The following is a 21,672-nucleotide window of genomic DNA, read 5'->3' on the forward strand; positions in this document are numbered from 1 at the left end:
GAGTAAATTTAATTCATTTAAAAAAATTAAATTTAAAAAAAATCATTTAAAAAATGAAAATTAATTTCATTCATTTAAAAAAACCCTTTTATATAAAAAATAACCCCTTTCCAGGGAAAAATAAATGCATATATATGTATATTATATTGGCTATGAAAATGACACACTGCATTAACTATGGATATACATTTAAAATAATTTTGTTAAACTGGTATAAATCTACATGTAGATACTCTTATTGCAGATTTCAACAGTTCAGCTTTAAGTCACTTCCGAGCTAAACTAGGTTTAAACTGTAAGCGTCTTAATTCATTTTTGTACTGATTTAAATCAGGTTAGTAATGACATCAGTAAATTTTATCTGTTTTAAGTAATACATTATTTTATCACTATCACCTTCCTTTTATGCCATCTTCTCAACCTTTTGGAGAAGGATTAATTTGGCATTGTGTGGCTGATTCTTAGATCAACCAGCTAATAGATGCTCTTAGTCAGGCCATCAAAGAGACAAAAACATATGGCACTTGTTTTGGGACAGTCTTTTAAGGATCCTGAAGCACTGACTTTGTAGTAAAAGCAGAACTTCCTCTGTGTTAACAGAAAAGAAAATAAGTGTTCTTTCAGTTCACTGAGATTGTGTTGGCCAACAGTGTTGTAGGCATTAAAAAACAGAGAGCCCTAGGGTTGTTGTTTTTTTTTTTTTTTTTTCCCAAAGGCAGCTACAGTTTGCTGGATTTGCTGTACAAGCGCATGTGCCTTGCTATTCCTGATCAAGCCTCTCTATGAAATGTGGCTACACAGCATCATCCTGTCTCTTTTCTTTACCAACAAGATTTGGTTTTGGCCTCACACTTTCAAAAAGCAACCCAAAAGTTCCCAGTGACCTTAGCAAAAAGTCTGTGTTACAGTTCATGTTTTACATGCAGGAACAGAAAAGGTCCATGATTATCTTAATCTCATCACTGTGACATTGGTTGAGTGATCCTGCCTCTTTGCATTTTGCTATGCTTTGAACCTCAATTTTCAGTGTCAATTTGTAGCCACTGCAGGCTCACATTGTGCAAAACCATATGGGTTTCTCTTTAATTGCCTTGAAGTCACAATAGATTATCACAAATTTTACATAATGAGGTTGTGAAATCATCACTGAGACCAGGCAGAAGCAGTTTCAATTCAGTCTGGCCTGTTGAGTTCACTCTGCTTCTGCTCTTCAGCTGTAGTTGATTTTACCTGTTTGAGCAAGGTAACAATTCCTTGTGCCTTGTCTCCAATAGCACTTCTGAGTTAATTACTTCCAGGGAAGAAACCTTCCTGGCTCACAAGGGCTGGCACACCTGGGTTTGTCAGTGAAATATAGCCTTAAATCGGTGTGCATAGAGACACATGGGGCCTCACCTGTGTTTGGTGACAGGCTTGTCCTTTCATCACTACACTCAGGTAAGCTGTTAACAGCTCTTTTGAAGGCAAAATTGTATGAAATCTCTTATAAGGCTTCCTTAAACTGTGTTTTATTAGTGTTTATCAAAGCTTCTGAGACTGAGGGCAAAGTTGCTCGAGGAGGGGCCAAGTCCATGTGGTGGTTTATTGTCCCCAAGGGGAGTGACCGGGCTAGTAACCTCCTGAGAGCTATAGTACACACTGGTCTCTTTCATAAGGTAATTGAAGTTGCTATCATGGGGAGGAAAACTCCTCAAAAATAAACAGTGAGAATCCTCCAGAAAGTGAATAGCTTTCTGCTGGGGTAGTGTGTTGAATCAGCTCAGCAAAGGGTCCAGGGCTCACCGGAGCTTACTCAGGGATCGGCACAGCCAGCAGCAATTGTGTAGGGAAGAAGAGAGATTTTCCTTCAGTGACAACAGATGTGAAGATTAACTCATCACATGTTGAATGCTTATAAACAGAATTTTGGCAAATAATGGCAAATGAAGCTTTTCTTTCTAGCCTGACCCAGTCCTGGCCATTTTGACCTGTCACTGCCTAGGCAAGTAGAAGTGGTGTGTGACCGTATGGTGAAGCGGTGTGAGGAAATGATCTGGCTGAAAATAATATTGGAAGCAAAAACCCCAGGGGTGGTGTTATTCAGTCAGGTCAGTTCCCCAGTCCGGGAGCTAACCATGACCTGGGTGGTAATGAGCTATCCACTTTAAAGGAAAGAACACGAGGCTTACGTGCTTAGAGTGCTTCAAAAAACCCTAATTTTAGGGAAAACTGAAGTGAATAAAGGATCCTTGTGCACAAAAGCTATCCACTTATTTCAGCTGTGTCTGTCTGATAAAAAAATGGTATCTCCTTACAAACCCTGCTGCACTTTTATTGCTGTATCATCACCCCCACTGCTGATGAAGCTGTTAGCACAGTATAATGGGACTAATTTTAAAAAAATACAGAACCTAAACATAACCGAGGACTGCCTTTTCCTTTGCCTGTTTTGGGAAGGTGCAAGAATATGAGCATTTTTATGGTCCTGTGTAGGCTCTGCAATTAAGTCCTTACTGAGACAGTTGTCGCTGTTCCTCAGATGGCTCTCTGCAAGAGCAATGCCCTAATTACGTGCCTTTAAAAAGTGAAGAGCTGTACTCAAAGACTTGTTTTTCAGAGCATTAATTCATACATGATCATTATCTCACTATAAAATATGACCATTTTTTTTTACTGCAGGGTACTTAAGCCAGCTTAGCAGCATATTCTTTTATGCATGATTGAACTCACCCTGTTTACTTCTCAGTGAAACTGCAGAGCCCGCCTCAAGGTCTTTAGGATAGGGGATGGCTAATACGTATTCATTTGTTGCACCTATAATTTTGGGTTTTTTTGAAGGAAGACACTTGCTGTATGAAACAACTCAAAGTCACTAGCAATTACGGGAATTAATTTTGAGACCAGAATGAGCGGGATGGTTTCTCAACCGTGTATGTACAGCTTGATGTAGAGCACTTTGCCTAGGAGATCTAAATTAATGGCTGAAGCTTGTAGCTGTCTGGGAAAGAACTGTTGTTTTTCAGAAAGTTGGTTTGGGTTTTTTTGGGGGGGATTTCATTCTTTATTCCAATGCAGGGATTAATAATAAAACAAACAAAAGCAGTGTGGATGAATTCTATTTAAATTATTCTTTTTAGAAACTGTCAGTGTGTTTCCTGAAATTCTTTCAGTGTTACCTTATGTTTTTCTTCATTGGCTCTAGTGGGCGAAAGGTAGCTTTCTGAAGTGCTACCCCTGTCCAAAGCCTAAATAATAATAATAATAATAATAATAATAATAATAACATTAATAAATAGTATTAGGGTGGGCTTTAAGCACAGTCTGAGCCTGCAGATTAATGATCTGGTCGATTCTCGGACTGAAAGCATCATTTCTCCCAGGTGGACTAACATGCCTGTCTGCAGTACAACTTAGTGAGATGTGCTGGGAAAATGCTACAACCAAATAAAAAACCTGCAAAACAAGCAGGGAAGAAAGGGAACAGCAGGTTATCTTTAATTCAAATCAGTCCACTGAGTTGGGCTTTAGCATGTCTCCAAACCTGTTGTGCTGGTCCACCTGGAAGACCATCTTGCTGAAGCGTGGGTCTGGGAATAGCTGGAGGTAATGGGAAAGAAACTGTGTTCACTGCAATTGCTGCTGAAGCCCCCACACTGTAGAAGAAGATTGGTGGAGGCTGCTTTTTCTTACAGCACACTGCAAGGTCAGAAATCACAGTGGAATCTGATCCCATAAGTCAAATATAAATATCACCTTTCAGTTAGTTTGCTTGGCTTTTGTCCACTGATGACTTATTTTTTTCTGCCAATTTTTTGTGAAAGATGATACACAGAATACTTGACTGCATCTCATGTGTGTGTGCACATGCACGAATATAAATCCCTTGTTCCTGGAAAAACATGTCTTAATTTAAATGGTGTTTTCACTCCTGTTTAGAAAGCTAGGAAATTTGGGTGGAGGCTTCCTGGAAAATGTTATTTTGATTATTGTAATGACTATTAAAATAACAATGTTAATTCCGTGTTGATTAAGACACTATTAAAATATCCCGCTAATGTTCCAATTAGGGCAGAATAACAGGAAATATTGCAGTAATTAAAAGTGACATGAAAATCTCATTATCTTCAAAACTGCCAGGAGTTCAGGAAGTTTTAATATAGGGAAACCTGGATTTAAAATCTTCTTTCTCTCAGGTACTTAAATCTGTGGAATATTACAGCATCAAGGAATGAAAAAGGTGTGAGTTGGATGGTTGGGTCCAGTTTGGTATAGCCACCCCCAGAAAGATACGTCCGAGCTGGTGAAAGTCCAGAAACATCTCCCCAGAGCACATTTAGCCTGTACTGGGAGAGAGAAGCTGGTACTGAGTGAATGGTAACTTCTTGGAGAGCCCTTCAGTCCTGTGGTTCAGTGAAAGGAGGTGAGGAAGATAAAAATATTTAAGTGACCTACTCAGAGTTTCCTTCACTGAAGAGAAATACCATTTTTCAGAAACCTCACATCTCATACAAACAGCTTTTCTGTCTAGGTGCTTGGTACATATGAACATTTTAATCTTCAAAAGATAAAGGATTTTACAAGCCTGAACTAATTAATTATCTACACATCCCATAAGTAAACACTATTATTTTCACTGTCAGGAACTGGGGGGAAAAAAAAGACAAATTAATTTAATCTAGTGTCCTGCATGTTGATGTTACAATGCGTGGGGCAGGTGGGAAATTGAATGGCCATAGGAAGTAGAAACCCTGATACCAATAGAGCTGTATCGTGTTGAAATAAAACAAGAAAATCCATTAGATGTAGGCTTTCCAGTCAACTTGCAAACAAGTAAACAGTTAAAATGGTAACTCCTTCCCCTTTTCTTGTGTTTGTTTGCAGTTTGATGTTCTGCTTTTAGTTGGTGTAATTGCAGGCTGCCAATGCAAAAAACAGTATTGCTCTGCCTCTTCCTCCCTCCCAGCCCAGCAGGTACTCCTGCAGCGTCCAAGCCAAAGACTGAGCAGTCACAGGTGAGCAATGTGATCAGACCAAAAAAACCTAATGTGCCACCTTCCCCCAAAAAAGGAATATTTTTCCATCACATCAGCTCACTGAACCTGTGTCTAGACAGTCTGATGGAAGGCAGGAGAGAGGCAGGCAGGAGCTGGAGGAGAACAGCAGCATCTCTTTCGCTACAGTCACAGCAATGGGTTTGTTGCAGTGCTGAACTGCACCCCATAACAGGACTAACCATTACCTAACCCACTTCTCCCAGGTTTCCAGCACATTCTCTTATTCTGAGGTGCAAGTCAGCAGTTTGCTGAAAGCACTGGTTTGCACAAGGTTCTGCCTATTCCAGATGAAAAGATCATCCAGTCAATGCTGTTCTGAGGCAGGGTTTATGTCCCAGTTCTTGAGGTGTGCTCCACTGCCCGTTGTGAAACCAAGTCAGGTTTGTGGACTGTGCAGTTGAGTGCTGCCTCAGTCACAGTCATGCAGAGTTTGGCCATAGCACACAGGTCCTCTGTGCATGCACCTGTGTGACTTTTGGGAGCCTGAATCATCCAGAAGGCTGTTACTGGTGCTTGCCCTGCCTGGATGAGCTTCCTCAGAAACTGTTGACAAAGACACGTTCAGTGCAGCAAGAGGTGCTGTGGTCTGTGGAGCATGTTTACCTGGCAGGTGGAAAGGTATTTCCAATGCACTGCAGACCATTACTGCCCGCTAGGAGCTGGTGAACTGAAGACACCCGTAAGTCATCCCTGTGCTTTATCATTTGCTAAACTGAGACTGAGCAAGGTAAGTTACCACTCAAATACCAACTCTTCTCTGTTTATTGCTATGTATTACTGCCTGCAGACCATGAGAAACCTTTCAGCACTATATCAGGTATCATCCTATTTGAGAAAGAATGAAAAACCAAAGGATATTTGCAATTATAAGTGCTTAGCAGACATCTTTTCTATTATTACGACCTATAACAGCTGAAGTCCTGCCTAGTTTTAAAATGGGGCTGCATAGGGTGGATACACATATGCAGCTGTGTGATGTGACCTCAAAGCCAAATGCCAGCTAAACTATGTGTGTACCAAAGAACCGTATGCATATGCCAGAAATTCATTACTGCTTTTCCACCCTGAGTTTTGAAAACAAACACTGGCTGCTTTTTCTCATTTTTCTTTTTTTTTTTTTTTTTTCTTTCTTTTTTATTTCTTCGCTTGTTCCTCCAAGCTGCCTTGTGGATTGTACAACAGATGCATTTTAAAGTGTGTCAAGAGCTTGTCAGTTTGTAGCACTTTTTCTGAAATGCTGCCAACCCAAAATGTTCCATTTTTCGATCAAACCTGAAGGCTGGCAGGGAAAAAAAAAGTAATATCTTCTCCCAGAAAACTTTCTGTAATTGCCTTCTTGTTTATGACCAACTTCAGTCTCTAATTGGTTTTTACTCCTTCAACACTGGGGCCACGAAAAAAATGGAGTCTGTCTTGGACTCTCTCTCACCTGGTTTTACATATGAAATTAAAAAGCTTTTTATCTGAGGCTGTTCCTCAGCTCTTTTGAGGCATAGATGCAATCACACTTCAATTCAAATTGCAGGTTTTGCAAGTGCACTTTGGTTGTCTACATTTAAAAGAGATAAAGAAGTTTATTATCAGCTCTGCCATTCACCCCTTGCATCCAGACAATTACAAAATGCAGGACACACCATTGCTGGCTATTAATGCCCTGGGGGAGGTGACACCAGAGCTGAGGACTTGTGTAACCTAAAGCCAAATGGCTGCTGCCAGAGCAGCAGATGGGCACACACTGGCCAGGTCAAAATTCAGTTTGGAAATCAGAAGGCGACCCCTAACCTGGAGCAGCTGGGTTATCCCAGAGAAGGGGGGGAAAACTGGCAGTGCCCCTAGGCTGGAACAGGGTGAAAGACTACAAGGTGCCTGTTTGCCAAAGGCCAGTCTGAGCTCAGGGACCCAGAGGCACATCTCCGGTCCTACAATTCTGCAAGAATAAGTAGGCAAGTATATAAAACATATTGAGTACTTTAAGGAGCCTAATTTAGAGTCCTGTTTTGAATTGTCCTTTGAAGGAGCCTCTGTCTTTCTGTTGTTTCACACAGTGGGAGCCTAAAGAATTGCACTAACATATGCCACCAGGTTTAAAAATTTCTGAATTATGTTAAACTAAGAAAATAACAGGTTTTCCCTATCTGTTATTCAATAGCTGATCATTTTCTTTCTTTAAAGAGAGCAAAGTTTCCCTTCAAAGAAAATCTTAACTGAGTTAGTGTTGGCTTTAATAGAGTAAATTGAGTATCAGAAGCTACTGCTTCTGGTTTTAATCTATAAATCCACTAAGTCAGTTGTCTTGCATCTATCTCATCTTTAAACGTGTGACTTTTAGCTATGAATACATTTGAGAATCTTGCATCAAGCCATCCAGTGCATATTCATTCATTTTTCTTAGAAGAAAAGGTGTTCCCATAATTTCCAAATGTTATTTTCTAAAATATTGTTAACAAAAGTGTTATACCCAAGATACTAAAAAGGAATTTACACCTACTTTGAGATGCCTTAAAACATGCCAGTGCTCTGAAATTGCGCCACAATACTCTTTGGAACGTCAGCATGCAAATACACAACACTTTGAACATCATCCACATGAATAGGGATGCTTTGATGACTTTTAAATACAAAATTCCAAGAATGAGTTGACTTGGAATACTCTGAATTGTCATACCTATATTGTGTGATGTGAGATAATTAACATGAGGCAAAGGTGATTTGCTCTGACTGAAGTTGTCATAAACACAAAATTTAGCTTACAAGCACAAAAAGCTGGTCTGTTCAAATCAACCATGTTAGTTAGTCAAGGGAGGAGGGGCAAGTGATGGACAAAAGGATGCTCCAGGGCTCCAGATTTGAGCCTCTTTTCCAACTCATGGCAAGTGCAAGCTGGTTTGTGCCAGTGGAAGTGGTACCATGTTGAAAGCAGAGGGATATGCTGCGAACCCTCACTTACCTGTAGTGCAGAAATGTCTTAATCACCTCAAAACAGATGTCACTCATGTTGACCTAGACCCCTGCCTTTTTTGCATTCACATTTTTTAGAAACAAAGGCAACAATTATGATTTTTACATGTAATTTTCTGCCAATAATAGAGACACATCACAGCATCAACTAGGCCTTAAAAATTACAAAATTACCGTCTCTATTTTTTCTTCCTCTTCTGCCCAGTGTGTTTTGTTTTATGCTTTCTTTTTATCTTGCTGTTCTCAGTTTTCCCCTTCTCATTTCTGCTTTGATACCTTTTGGCTTGTTCCCTCTTGCAAGCAATTTTTACTTTATTGGAAGCAATATCAGACCTATTACAGAGCTGCAGGGCTCACTGGCATTAACGTTAAGATTGTTTCACACCACTTTGGGTAAGAATCCGAGGGCTGGTTTCTCACTATATCTTTGTTTGTACTCCCCATCTATCGTCTCTAGTTATTGTCTTGTCTAGCACATGGATGATCACAGAGCACAAGGGTTTGGAGTTTCTTTATTTTGATTTTGTACCAGACCTACCCCAATAGAGTCCTACAACTCCTAGGTACTGTTGCACTATAAACAATGCATCATTTAACGCATTTAGTTGATTGGATAACCTAATGTAAGTTTGCAAATGCCAAAGCAGGAAAAGGAGGCTTCTGTAAGACTGAAAATCCACATTTTCTCCAGCTTTTTTACCCTGCAGGCCTGACAGTTTTCATAGTAATAATGTTCCCGTGTTGATCCACATTTGATGGAGACTTTGCATGGCATCACATAGCAGGAACCACACGGTGTCCTCTGGAGATGTGCAGTGATGCTTTTGGAGGAAGGTTACATTTATTTACACTAGCCCTAGTTTCTAAAACAGCAGAGGTGGGAGGAGAGGAATGAGGCCTGAACCACTGAGCCACACTGTGGTATATTTTCTTTGCATCTAACCTCCATTTTCTATGAGTATAAAAAGATGCATGAAACTGTGATCGGGAGCAGGGTCTGGCCTACCTGTTTAAGAGATAGTGTAAATCCATCTTCTCACACTGCCTCACAGTACACGGATGCTTTGAGAAGTTAAAAATGCAGAATACATTCATGCAATCCTGAAGTACTTACCATCAGAGAAACCTGGGAAAGACATTGAAGAGAACATCTTTCAGGCTTGCATCAAGTATCACTTGATTCATAGTTACCCAAAATGATGATGACTTCAGTACAGTAATTCCAAGGTCACAACCAATTTTGGCACGCACAAGTACAGTGGTGGAAAAAGTCCTTTCCTGAACACTGACACTGGTTTATGCAGCATGACAATTTTTGTTTTGAGTGCTGATGAAAACAAGCCTTGTTTAAACGATGTGGACATAATTTCTGGTTTTGCACTGCGTACGTCAAAGTCCCCCTCTGGTTTCCTGGTCACTGAAGCAGTAAGGAATCAGTCATTCTGCCCAGGTAGCCCAGGATACTGCTGAAATTGCTTCCTCAGAGCATGTGAAAACAACTTTCTTTTGTGGTGCTGAATGCTGGTTGAAAGGGCACTTTCAGATTTTGATGTTATTTGGAATAATCTGGAATAAAACTAACAATCTTCAGTTTGAGAGGTAAAACTTCTAGTCTCCTCTGACCTGCTAAATACCTCTTAGCACCTGCTCGAGGCACCATCGACACCTCTTCAAGGAAGTACCAGCAAAACTTTGCTTCACATACAGCAAAGGTACTCTGTGTGCTGGAGCTCTGGCACATGCAGCCTGAAGTGTGGGCACCGCCTTGGACTCCTTCTGCTCCACAGCAGCCCCAGTACATGGGACATGCGGACTGGCCCAGGGCTGGCAATCACACTGCTCAGGGCTTTGCAGCAGGTGAAGGTTGCCTTTTCACCCCCACTCCCATGATCTTACTGCAGTTTTCTGTTCTTGCTTTTAAATCAGGTGTCTGCCATTACTCAGCACAGCACATACACAGCAATGGGACCAATCTTTTCTATATGGAGTAGACAAGTTGAATGTCCTCAGAAGATGGACTGCCTACCTGATTGCTCAATTCAAGACAACAGCTAGAAATTTACATCCAACATGTAATTTCTCACTTATACGGATGTAAGGCCTCATAGGGTATATTTCAGAAATGGCCATTTGAAGCTTTATTTGGGTTTTCCTTACTGGATTTAGCGTTGTTGTGATGCCACAGTTTATGAATGAGATAATTTTAAAGAGCAGTCAAGCTCTGCTCACAAATTATGTGCATACAAGGAAGCACCTGCTTGCTAAACATGTGTATGTTCACCACCTCAGAACAATACTTGCATTCCTATATGCACAAGGATGTGCCTGTGCTTTTTGCAGTTGTGGCTCAAAGACCCTGCTATCTCTGGGAGCAGTGAGTCTCTTTCTAGAGAAACACAAAAAGCAAGGAGAGGTTGTGTTGTCTTCTACTGACTGCTGCTGAAGTTGCTGGCTCTAGGAGTTGTGAAGGTTTGAACTAGGTTGGCTTTTCCTTGTCCTTCCTTCCCAAAATAAATTTAGCAAAGACTTACTTGGCTCTCTGCTTCAACACCATGGTCTCCCCAGCATTCTTCAGGTAGAGAGGAAAGTCTCTAATGATAGGTTCCTGCAGAAGCAGAAGACCAAGTCCCTGCACAGGGAAGCTCATCATTCTGAGCAACAGCACAGAGCAAGGAGATTGCAGGCTTTGATGAACAGCACTTGGGAGCTTTACTTCTATTCCCCTGGAGAAGAAAAGGTCTAAAGCATGTAGGATCATGGGATGATTCGGGTTAGGATGTGTAAGGGCTCTTCCTGAAATCCGTGCAGGCTTTTGCTGCTTGCTCCCGAGCCCTGGATGTGGGGATAAAGAAAAGGCTTTGTTGGCTGTCTGGGTGCCAGGCTGCAGTGATTATGCCTTAAAATGTAGTGAGGAAGCAACTGGCACTGAATCTGGCTCTGGGAGCTCACCTGCAAATCAGTTCTGTGCACACCTGCCTGCAGTGAGGGGCTGCCCAAAGCCTCCCACAGCTTAAATCCTGGTCTGGGGAGAAGAGACCTCCTCAGGTGAGCATGGAGGGAGCAAACAGCTCAGTGGAGTGTGAAGTGGCTGCAAAGGTGCTTTGCTGCACGTAGGCACATTCCAGGGCAGAACTCGGGTGGATAAGTGATTGTATATAACCAATGTTTATGTATGCAATAAAGGATCTCTCATGGGGTCTGTGGTATCATATGCTACAAGGAAGGACATTAGGCAACCCCACTCCAACAACCTGGCCAAAGCAGGATCAGATCTGAAGGAGGTTAGGTTGCTCAGGGCTTTATCCAGCTGGGTTTTGAAATCTTGCAAGGACAGAGAGTGCAGCAACACTCTGTGCCCCTCCCCATCCCACTGCCTGACTGTCCTTGTGGTGAAAAAGCATTTCTTAATATCCAGTCTCATGCTGTCTGTCACCCTTGTAACACAACACCTCTGTGAGGGCTTTGGCTCTGTTTTCATGATGACACCACAGGGGAAGCCTTGCCCAGCACCTTTCTACATTGCTGTAAGGGGGCAATGAAACCATATTATTTACCCCCACCCCCACCCCCCCCCACCCCCCAAATGCAAGGGTCATATGATGCTTGCCTGATTAGAACTTCAGTCATTTCTTTACCCGTTATCCATGGTACAGGGGCAGGCTGGATATAGAAAGCGACTGTGAGAAGTCTTGTGAGTTTTAAACAGTCCTGAAATGGCCTGAGGATGTGTGAAAGCAGTCAGCCCTCCTTCACTGGTGGCACCCCATGGGCAGGAGAGAGCTTTCTCTGGCGCTGGGAGTGGAGCCAGCAGACACCCTGACATACGCTTGGACTGCTGGCACTGCTCTGTCCCCTTTCTGGACAATGAGGAGTCCAGCTGGTACTCCTAAAGCACAGCTTTCTGGAGTGATGTAGCGGGGCTTGGTCTGGGTAAGTCGAGGTTCAGCCAAAATAAAGTGGCCTGTAGCTGTCAGAAGAGTGCAGAGACCTGTGGTCAGCACAAATGCGTCTGTTTTCTGTTGCGTCCTTTCAGCCTGGTGGGGTTATCTTGTGTGTGCTGCTTTGCTTTTTGGCCAGCCTGAGGCCTTGGGGTGGAGGGGATGTTGTAAGGTCCCTGCTGCCAGGATTTTCTGCCTGACCGTGAGTGTGAGCAGCTTTGTGTGTTTGAGAAAGGAAAGGTTAAACCTTCATGTGATACAGTTGTAAAAGGAAGAAAGAAACCCCAGCTGGAAGGTTTGTACTGAGATTAGCAGTGTCAGCAACCGTGAACCTGCAGCAGTTTTGCAAACAATGCCCAGGTCTCCTGCGGCTCAGGGGCAATATTGCTGCTGCAAGGTTGTCCTCCCCCATTCACAGCAATGGCAAAGTACAGTCCTTGCTCTGGACTCTCCAAAGGCTCGTTTATAGCAGAAGGGAGTGAATACAGCTGTGTACTTAATTTAAAAAAAAAATAAATTACACTTCTGTCCAGAGAAATGTTGGGCAAATATCAAGTGATCCTATCACTTCCTTGCTAACCTGCAAACGGAGCTCAGAAGAGCTTACCCTTCTCTTTCCCAGTGTGAAGTGCCTGTTCATTGCTCTTCACTCTCATTCTTGCTCTGCTACTTGTTTCTCTACCTCCTGAGTTCACAACCTCTCTCACTTACATCCTCTCCTCTTCTGGGCAATTACCTCCCTGCCTGTGGAAGAACTGCTGAATGCAGACTGAACACTGTGGCAAAGAGCTTCCATTGCTGAGTGTGCAATGATATCAAATCCTATTGCAGGCTGGAGGTTAACATAGATACCCAAAAATATGATGCACATGTGTGTGTGATATTAGAATACTTAAGCAGTCAAGATTGCTTTTACAGACCTGTGATTGCTCCTTATCTATTAGGAATAATTTGTTCATTGTTAGCATTAAAAACTAAAATCCATAAAATCCAGCACTTGCCTTCAATTTAAAAAGATCATAAAGAAATTTGTTAGCCAGTTGGATACATACTGATAGAGCAAGAGCCTGTCTAGAAACAGCAGCATATTGCAAAATAAGGGCTTTCTCATAACTAGTTTTGCAATATATTTAATTTGTTTTCTCCAGAATGACATTCAATTCCTTGTTTTCACTTCACTTTTTTTGCAGCAGCTGGTTTTGTTCTGAGCTTTGTTTTTAAGTAAGTATGAAAAAACAAAATCAGGAGACATGGAAATGTGTTATCATGGAAATGTGTTCTGTGATTCTATTCTGCCAACAACAGAACAACTCCTTCTTTACTGGTCATTTATGATTTTGCTGGCTGTTAGCTTACAGTTGAGGTTTTGGGGTGGTGGTTGGGTTGCATCTCTGCCTAAGTTGTCCATGCAGAAAGCTCGCTACATATGTCCAGGGGAGAGCTACAGAGTCAAGGTCTGAGTGGTTTCATGAGGCACAAATGAAGGAAACCAGGAAATCCTGTAAGGGCAGGATGAGAAAAACAGCGGGGTTTTTTTAGATACAATCCTCAAAGAAGTATGAATACTGATTATTAATATCTTGACAGAATCCGGAGGCTGCAGGCAAACTGAGGTGCTCAAATACCTCATTACCTAAAAAGACATTTGGGACAAATAACAGGTGAGAGAAGAAAGGAAAAAGTTATAATTTAGGGCTCTGACAGATCTCATCTCACTGGTGTAAATGTTGCTATCTCAGCTGAGCTGGCAAGACAGATCACATATGATACACGTGTCCAAACACACATGCAGTACAGCTTGAGAGATGAGCTGACAGCCCTGAGGCTGGAGGGGCAGGGGTGGGTTACCCAAAGCAGAAGGTTTGCCACAAGCATCTGGGAGAGTGGCTGTAGGTCCACGTTCATGAACACAAACCATGGGTTTCAGACAATCCAAGTGCATGTTAAAATTTGCAACTTATCAGCCTTTGGCATTTGCTTAAAGCTTGTAGACAGATGTGAACCCAAGCATGTTTCCATGGATTTAATGTTTCATATAAGTCTCCTTCTCAGGAAGGAGGTACCTATGAGAGATTTGTTTTCCTAAAGCAGTCAATAAGAACGCTATGCATTTTTTTCTCCCTAAAAAACTCTGTAGCACTGAAATGCAAAAGTGATACTGAAAGATACTTGATACCTGAATTCCTGAGTTTTTCAGGCAGGTTGACGAGCAGCCCTTGAGAAGCACACTGATATTTATGTGAGCAGAGGGTTCCCCATGGCTTGTGGGCTTTGGCTGTAGAGATGTTCTCCCTGACTGACCTGGGCTGTCCTGTTGCTCCCTCCTTTGCAAGAAAAGCCCAGTGCATGCAACGCTAAAACAGAGAGCAGTGTCAAGCACTGTTCAAAAGTCTCAGGCAAAGCAGAGTGCATGGGGTTTAAAATACCATCCTCTGACTGTGGAGAGGGCTGGTGATGAAAGGGACTAAGCAACAATTCATCCTCTAACACCCCCTGCTTTTGTGTTCTTGGCTTGCAAGAAGCAGCCTCCTTACCCAGCAGTTAGGCTGGACAAAGCATATTAGGTTAACATAAAGTTAACATTTGCGGGGTGTGTGGGTGGAAGCACAGGGACTTGGAATCACTCATTACCACAGAGTAAAAGATCTCAGTATGAGGACTAATACTGAAAGCCTTTTTTTTTTTCTCTTTGTACACAGGAAAAAAAAATAATAGTTCTGAAACAACATTAATTCTAAGAATCTCTGATTTTATTTCATGCAATCTTGCCAAAAGGTTTTCTACTCGGACTGAATTTTGGCAGGATATTTGATAGAACACAGACTTCGAAAGGAAACACACAAAGAAGAATCTGGGCTATATTAGAGCATCTGAACTCTTTCCAGTAGTACATGAAAGCATGTAATTAACCTCTTCCCTGAATTATTTCTCTTTCTAGTGATTACCCTTCCTCTGGCATGAAGGTTAACTGTGAACGTTTGTTTTGGTAGAGTGTTGTTGGCTTTTTTTGTAGAGAAAAACAGCACTTGTTAGGTAAAAGCACTATTGGTCTGGACGCTTCTGTACTTTTTCCTTTCACCAGTACAGAAAGAATATGAAGCACCAGTCCACTGAGATTTTACATTCCTGTTGCTCAAAAACAGAAGCAAAAGACTACATGAGTATTATATTCCTGGTGCAAACAATTGTGCATGAGGTTTCCTGTTGCTACCCTGCTCATTTACTGCCATCTCATTTTGGGAAGAGGTGGAGGTCTGTGTGATTTTACAGTTCATGGACCTTGCTGAGAAGGTCTTGGTGCCCTGTTTGCTGCAGGATCTTGTCTCATAACCACCAGTTATGTATGGGTCTTGCTGACTCCTGGGATACTAAGAACATACACTAACCGTTGGTCCCAGAGTACAACTGGGAAAGACTGTTTCCAGTTTAAATGTATTTCACTACTTTTATTGCAAAAAATGAACATGAACATATGTTTTTCTAAAGAATAAGCTGCCAGACAAGACTCTAATGACAAAATTATCTCGTTTTCAGATAAAATGTGCTAAAAGGATAAAAAGAGAGTGTCATTTGAGTTTTGGAAAACAAGTAAGAGATAAAACCTCAGAGGATTTCTTCCTCCTTTGAAGTGCTCATGCAATTCTCATTCACTATAGTGAGAGCTACACACACCTGGCAGAGGGATGTGTTTAGCAGAGCACAGCTTCCATGGCAACTTCATACGTAGTGAAGTCACCAAGTCTGGATGGGTGGAAGCAGTGGGTAGTGGAAGAAGGAAGTCTGGCTAAGCCACAGACTCTGCATGTGACTTTGTACAACTCATATATAAGCATGCAAGTTCACCCTCTGTGGAGCTGGGCAGTGCTTTAACGTTTTGATTCATCAGGGGAGAAACAAAAGCAATTATCAAGTAGAGGTGATCTTGTAGGTGGTCCCAAACAGGGAAAAATGACAGGGGATTGTGAACTCTTCCTGTTACTTGAGAACCAAAATGTTCTCCAAAGATGTATATTTATATAGCATAGTCATCCAGCTACAGTCCTATAGGTGCATTACCTATACCTCCCAGAGACAATATTTAGCATTTATGGTGAGAGCCAAAGGGCCGAGCTGCATACATTCATAACATCTCCACTAGCCAAGTCTGTTCAATACTGTTAATAGAGTTTCTTGGGCAGTTGCCTATTTGTTTTTCAAGCAACATTCAGCTGTTTTCTGACTGTGCTAACATAAAAGATAATGAAATTTATTCATTCCCCAATGCTTCATGCATATACAGGAGCCTAGCTGCAAATAAAATATTTCTTGGAACCTGACAACTGCCTTCATGCACGCAGATGATCACTACTGGAGACTGTAACAAGGGGTAAGCTTTAAGTAGGAAATACAGAGCAGAGATTTATTGAAGTAGCTTTGTAAAATGAGGGTTTAGTAATGAACTGGGAAAAGAGGCAAGGTAATTGCAACCAGAAAGCAAATATAATAAATATGTTAGTGTTTCTTTTTCAAATAGTTTTGCAGGTTTTGTTCAAAAAATGAAAAAAAAAAAAAGTGATGCATGCACCTTATAACCCCTGCACTTACAATCAATAGGTCTAATGACATGGAATGTTCCTCCTCAAGTCAAATGACTTTGAATAGGTAAAGGCAGTTATCTAACTAGCGGCCAGATTCAGAAAAGGTCTGTGAGCTGAGGCATCTAAACCACACTTTAATGACTAGTGACTTCAGGAGGATGATTAACTCTTGATTCACAGTTCTGAGAACAGCAGCCGCAGCCACTTCCTCTTAAATAGTGCTGGTATGCAGCGCACTGCCTTCAGGCAGAAAGTCTCTCTCTTACATGCTACCCCAGAAATTTTGCAAGTGCTTTCTACTGTCCCTTGCACCGGTTCTGTTCATACACTTGGACCGAAGAACTTCTTTCTTACGCTTATCATGCGGCACAAAACTTGTAACACTGCTGGCTGCTGGTTGCATGTTCAGTCTAGGGCATTTTCTGCCTATAATTTTGATGAACATCCATTAGCGAAATGGGGAGATGTTATCTATGCATTTTTTTGCCAGTATATTGCTAACAATGTGCATGCCAGGCTGTAGGAAGCTACAAGTTTGTGTGCTTAAATGAGCTACATAGGTTAGTAAGGTACATTCCTACCCTCTGTCAGTGGAGAAGAAACCATCAGACAGAGGGCAGCTCAGATCCCAGAATTCAGAGGTTGTTATTGGCCGTAGCCAGCATGCTGACCATGTGCCTAACTTCAGTGGGTAAATTAAACTGTCTGTACTGCTAAATCAATTATCAATTACTCGCTCATTTTCACATTGTTTGGAGTTGGCCTTCTCTGTAGCAGATGTTTCATATGCAGAGCTAGTTGGAATAGCAAAAAACCCCCAAACAAAACCCCAAACCAAAAAGCCCAACCAAACAGGAGGAGAGGGAACTAACCAGCAGCACAAACCATGTATGTCCAGTGCTTCAACTTGCTTTTTAGCCCTTTGTTTAGCAGTACAGACATATTCTTACATGCTTGAAGACGGATGAGATGGATGCCGGGTTCATTACCCTGTGGGGCCCTGTCCTTCTTTATCTAGGTGTAGTGTTTGCAGATCACTCCATCCAGGGGCTTTTTGCTTCTCATTGAACTCTACAAATTGTGCTAATAAATACAGGATGTTTCTGCCCATTAGAGCTATTCCAGGGGGATTTCTGGGACATTCCATTCTAAGGAATAAAAATAGGTCACCCCTGAAGGTCTGATCTCATAATTATTGAACCTGCTACTACTGGACCAAGCGGCAAACACTTCGTGCAGTCATACTTTTGCTGAATCAACCTGAAAGCTTGTTTTGAGGACTCTGGTTTTTTTTTTATTATTTTTTTATAACTTAGTCTGTGGAAGATACACAGTACCTCTTAACACCATGGTATTAGTGATGTGGTAGATAGAAACCACTCAAGGCCTGCTGATACAAAATTAGCCTACCAGTATTTTGTGAAGAAATGTGAATTGATAGAAAGATTTTCCTTACACTTACGCCTGAGGCTGTGCCGGTTATCTGATAACAGGAGTCTTATAGCTGTCTGTTCAACCCCTGTTCAAAGAGAGGAGAAACAGAGAAGTGACATACAGTGAAAGAGCAAGAAAAGCCCTAATCAGTGGTTTTAAGGGCTCTTGTTGTTCACTCATGCTTCTTTTCTTACCATTTTCCATCACGTGTTCCTGTCAGTTCTAAATCTTCCCCCTAGAAAGGGCAAAGTACAGCTAAAATCTTATCTTCTGATGTCAGGCAGCTTCATGACTGTCTCATTTCTAAAGATTAATTTACCTTTGACCCTCCCTAAAGGCCAAATCAGCCCCCTTCTTTCTGTTGACTTAAAACCAGACCTCCCCACTTGCTTCATCTATTTTGAGTCCAGTGCCTAGAAACTGGCAATTATTATGCGATGCATTTCAAGTCTTGCACATCCAGGACTGAAGGAAAAAAAAAAAAAAAAAAAAAAAAAAAAAAAAGAATCCAACACAATCCAAACAAAAATCCAGGAAACATTAAAACATATCACTCTCAAGAAAGTCCCAACAAAAAAAGATTTAAAAAATGAACTTATGTGTTGTATGTTAACAGTGCAAAATACATATCAGTAAAAATCAGTTGCAAAGTGTATTGACGTGTTTTTCTCAACACTATAGGTACAGGTGATTCACAGTTCGGTTTAGCATGAAGAGTTTGCAGTTCTTGCTAGATTTCTTGTTCACTCAGCCAAAGTGGTATCTATCATACTGATGAGTCTCACCTAGCATTTGTAGCAGAGGATACCAGATGAGAATAGATTAGGGTACTAGACGAGAACTGCATCAGCAGAACCTCACCCTGCACAAAATGGATCTTCCTGTATATTTTAGAATTGCTGAATAGTCGAATCAAGGAAACAACATAGTGATTAAACACTAGGATCTTGTGGATCCATCCCTGCCTCCTCTCAAAATCTCACCTGTCATTGCTTTAGATTCCCAGCTGGAAGATAAGGGAATAATAACTGATTAATTGTGGTGCTGTGAATCTGAGGCTTACTAATTAATAAATTTACAAGTAATATGCTTGGATCCAAGTCTTTTGTTTAAGGTGTAATGTCTTTGCCTTTTCAAATAAAAAAAAAACTTTAAAATGACCTGGAAAAGGACCAGTAGATGGGCACATGTGCCTAGAGGAAACACTTATCCGCAGATCTTGAGTAGGAATTTTTCTGTCATGTTTTGCAAGAAGTACAGATTTACCTTCCAGCTCTGTATATTTTACATTGTTACATTGTGGCCCAGAGGTAAATGGTGTTTACATTTGCCTGACTGTCCTAAAGATAGATGCATAGACACTACAGTAAAGAAAAACCCCAGAGAGCACTCCCCCCCCCCCCCCCCCCCTCCCCAGCCCACCTTTGTGTTTATCTGTGCTGGAAGACAGGGAGAACATGAAAGCTTATGTTGCAGGTTCTTTCCCACACGGGTTTGAACTGGATGTGATTCACTTTTAGCCATACATTTCACCTCTGGTTTTGATCAATTTACAAGTTGAATGTGTTGCTTTATTGTCTGGGAGATCTTGCAGTCTCAAAGAAAAGAGGACCCTTTGCTAGAATGTGAAAACTGCGTCATGGTAATCTTTGGGAGATTAATCATGCTTCAGGCAGAGCGTGGAAATGCTTTACTGGGGAGACTGGCTGACTTGGGAGTTCATTTGGAAACTCTTCTAAGATGCTGGGCTGGAAAAGAGAAAATTCTGTGACTTTTGGTGCAAGAAACTTGGTAGAAAGTGCCTTCTAGCTTTATATAATTTTCCCTTCATCTAGCTTGTATTTATGAACTTCTGTCACTCAGAAGGCCCACTGGATAGTTTGCTATAACAATAGAGGTTAAATAAAACATTCACAGTTTGAAACATGAACACCGATGGCTGGAAAAGAAGGATTCTGTCCTGCAAGAAATGCTGATGCTTTGAACTCTTAAAATACAGAACTGTTTAACAAAACAAGTGTTTCAATAAAACAAAATTTCTGGAATAATTCAATTGCTGAATCATTAAAATACATAAAATAAATTAAATACCGCTTTTAATAATATATTAAATACATATTTTAATTAATAAAAATAATATTTTTAGAATATAGAAGCCATCAAAATAAGTCTTAGTTAAGAAGTGCTTTCTAAATGTCAAGATAAAAACTACAATAAGGGACTCAATGGGCAAGTTCCTAGCTTTTTGAATATGTAATTTTGATCATGTGGAGGGCAATCAAAAGTGCTCACAGCTATAATTATTTGGCTGACTTTTCATCTTTCCTGAGCATCCCCCTAATGTCTGTAGTCTCTAGTTGCTTTGATTACAATCCGCTTGCCCTGGAGGGTCACAGCTCACTTGGGAAGAAGTAACTTCACAAGATAGAAGTGTTGCTACAGGCAGGTCTGCTATTTTTGTTTCATGTGTCCAGATCAAATTATTCACAGTCACCTTGTATATTATCTACAAACTCTGCATGATGCATTTTCTGTCCAGCATGGTAACCATGTGGTTACTGTAACTGATGGATTCATTTCAGTGGAGTAATTTTAAGCTTGAAATGCAATTCCTCCAGCAATTAAACCAGGTATTCTGAGGATTCCACTATGCAAGCAGTATGAGTGCTCAAGATTTGTACAAAATTATTCCTGCAAAGCAAAGAATTTGGGAAAAAATTTAGGAGTGTCTTTCAAAGCTAAAACTGCAATCAAATCTAGATGATGCATCATTTACCTGGAAAAAGTAGTAAGCAGAAAATGACCTCAAATTAATATTTGCAATGATTAAGATGACTAATCAGTCCTGAATGCACTTAGGGTTGAGTTCATGGCATCTGAGATCACTTATATAAAAGGTATATGTCAATGTAAATTCCTTTCAGAGGATTAGTCAATGTGTCTCTTAAGGCACTGCGGATAGGATGGGATCAAATCAAATCTGAGTTGTCCATTTTTCTTCATTACCTATAAAGAATATACAGGAGTCATCTGGATTTAGCCCATTTATATTACTTATTTCTGAGTATTTAAATGTAAGTGAGATGAGTATTGCCCTTAACATAGCCATTTAACCTGCCCATGTCAAGGATATACAATAGTACTGTATGCAGAAATCTACCTGCAGAATACTCTTTGTCAAAAGAAACAAGCAATTAAAAGTAGGAAAATTAATCCTCAAAACTGGCTCTTCATCAATAAAGATGTCCTTTGTGAGGTGGGCAGGCTGATGACTAGGCTCTGGCCTGAGGCTTAGCTAGCTGGACAGACCATGTGAAGCTGCTGGATGTAACTTACATGGTGAGAAGGTGACAAAAGTCACTGCTAACACCATAAGGGATGGAAAATTTTACAGGCGTTTAAGGGGGAATTGTGTGAGAAACAGCCAGACTGCACCAACACCTGGAGAAGAGCACTGGGGATCTCCGAGGAACTGAGGGAAACTGCTTCAGCAACAGCTGGGATGGCTGAGATGATCAAGGTAACAGCATCAGAAATACCAAATCTGGGCACAAAGGTAGCAAAAGTGGGACAAAGAGGCAAAAGTAACTGTCAGTGTTCTTTATTTGGTGGGATATGGGGCCAGAAAAAGGGGGACATGAAGATGGATTGAAAAAACAGAAAGCTTGGGAAAATGGGGAGAAAGGAGAATAAAAGGAGCTTGTTAAGTGTAAGCGGCTGGTTAACACCTTT

Source organism: Falco punctatus (assembly GCF_963210335.1).
Source record: "Falco punctatus genome assembly, chromosome: 2".
Taxonomy (NCBI): Eukaryota; Metazoa; Chordata; class Aves; order Falconiformes; family Falconidae; genus Falco; species Falco punctatus.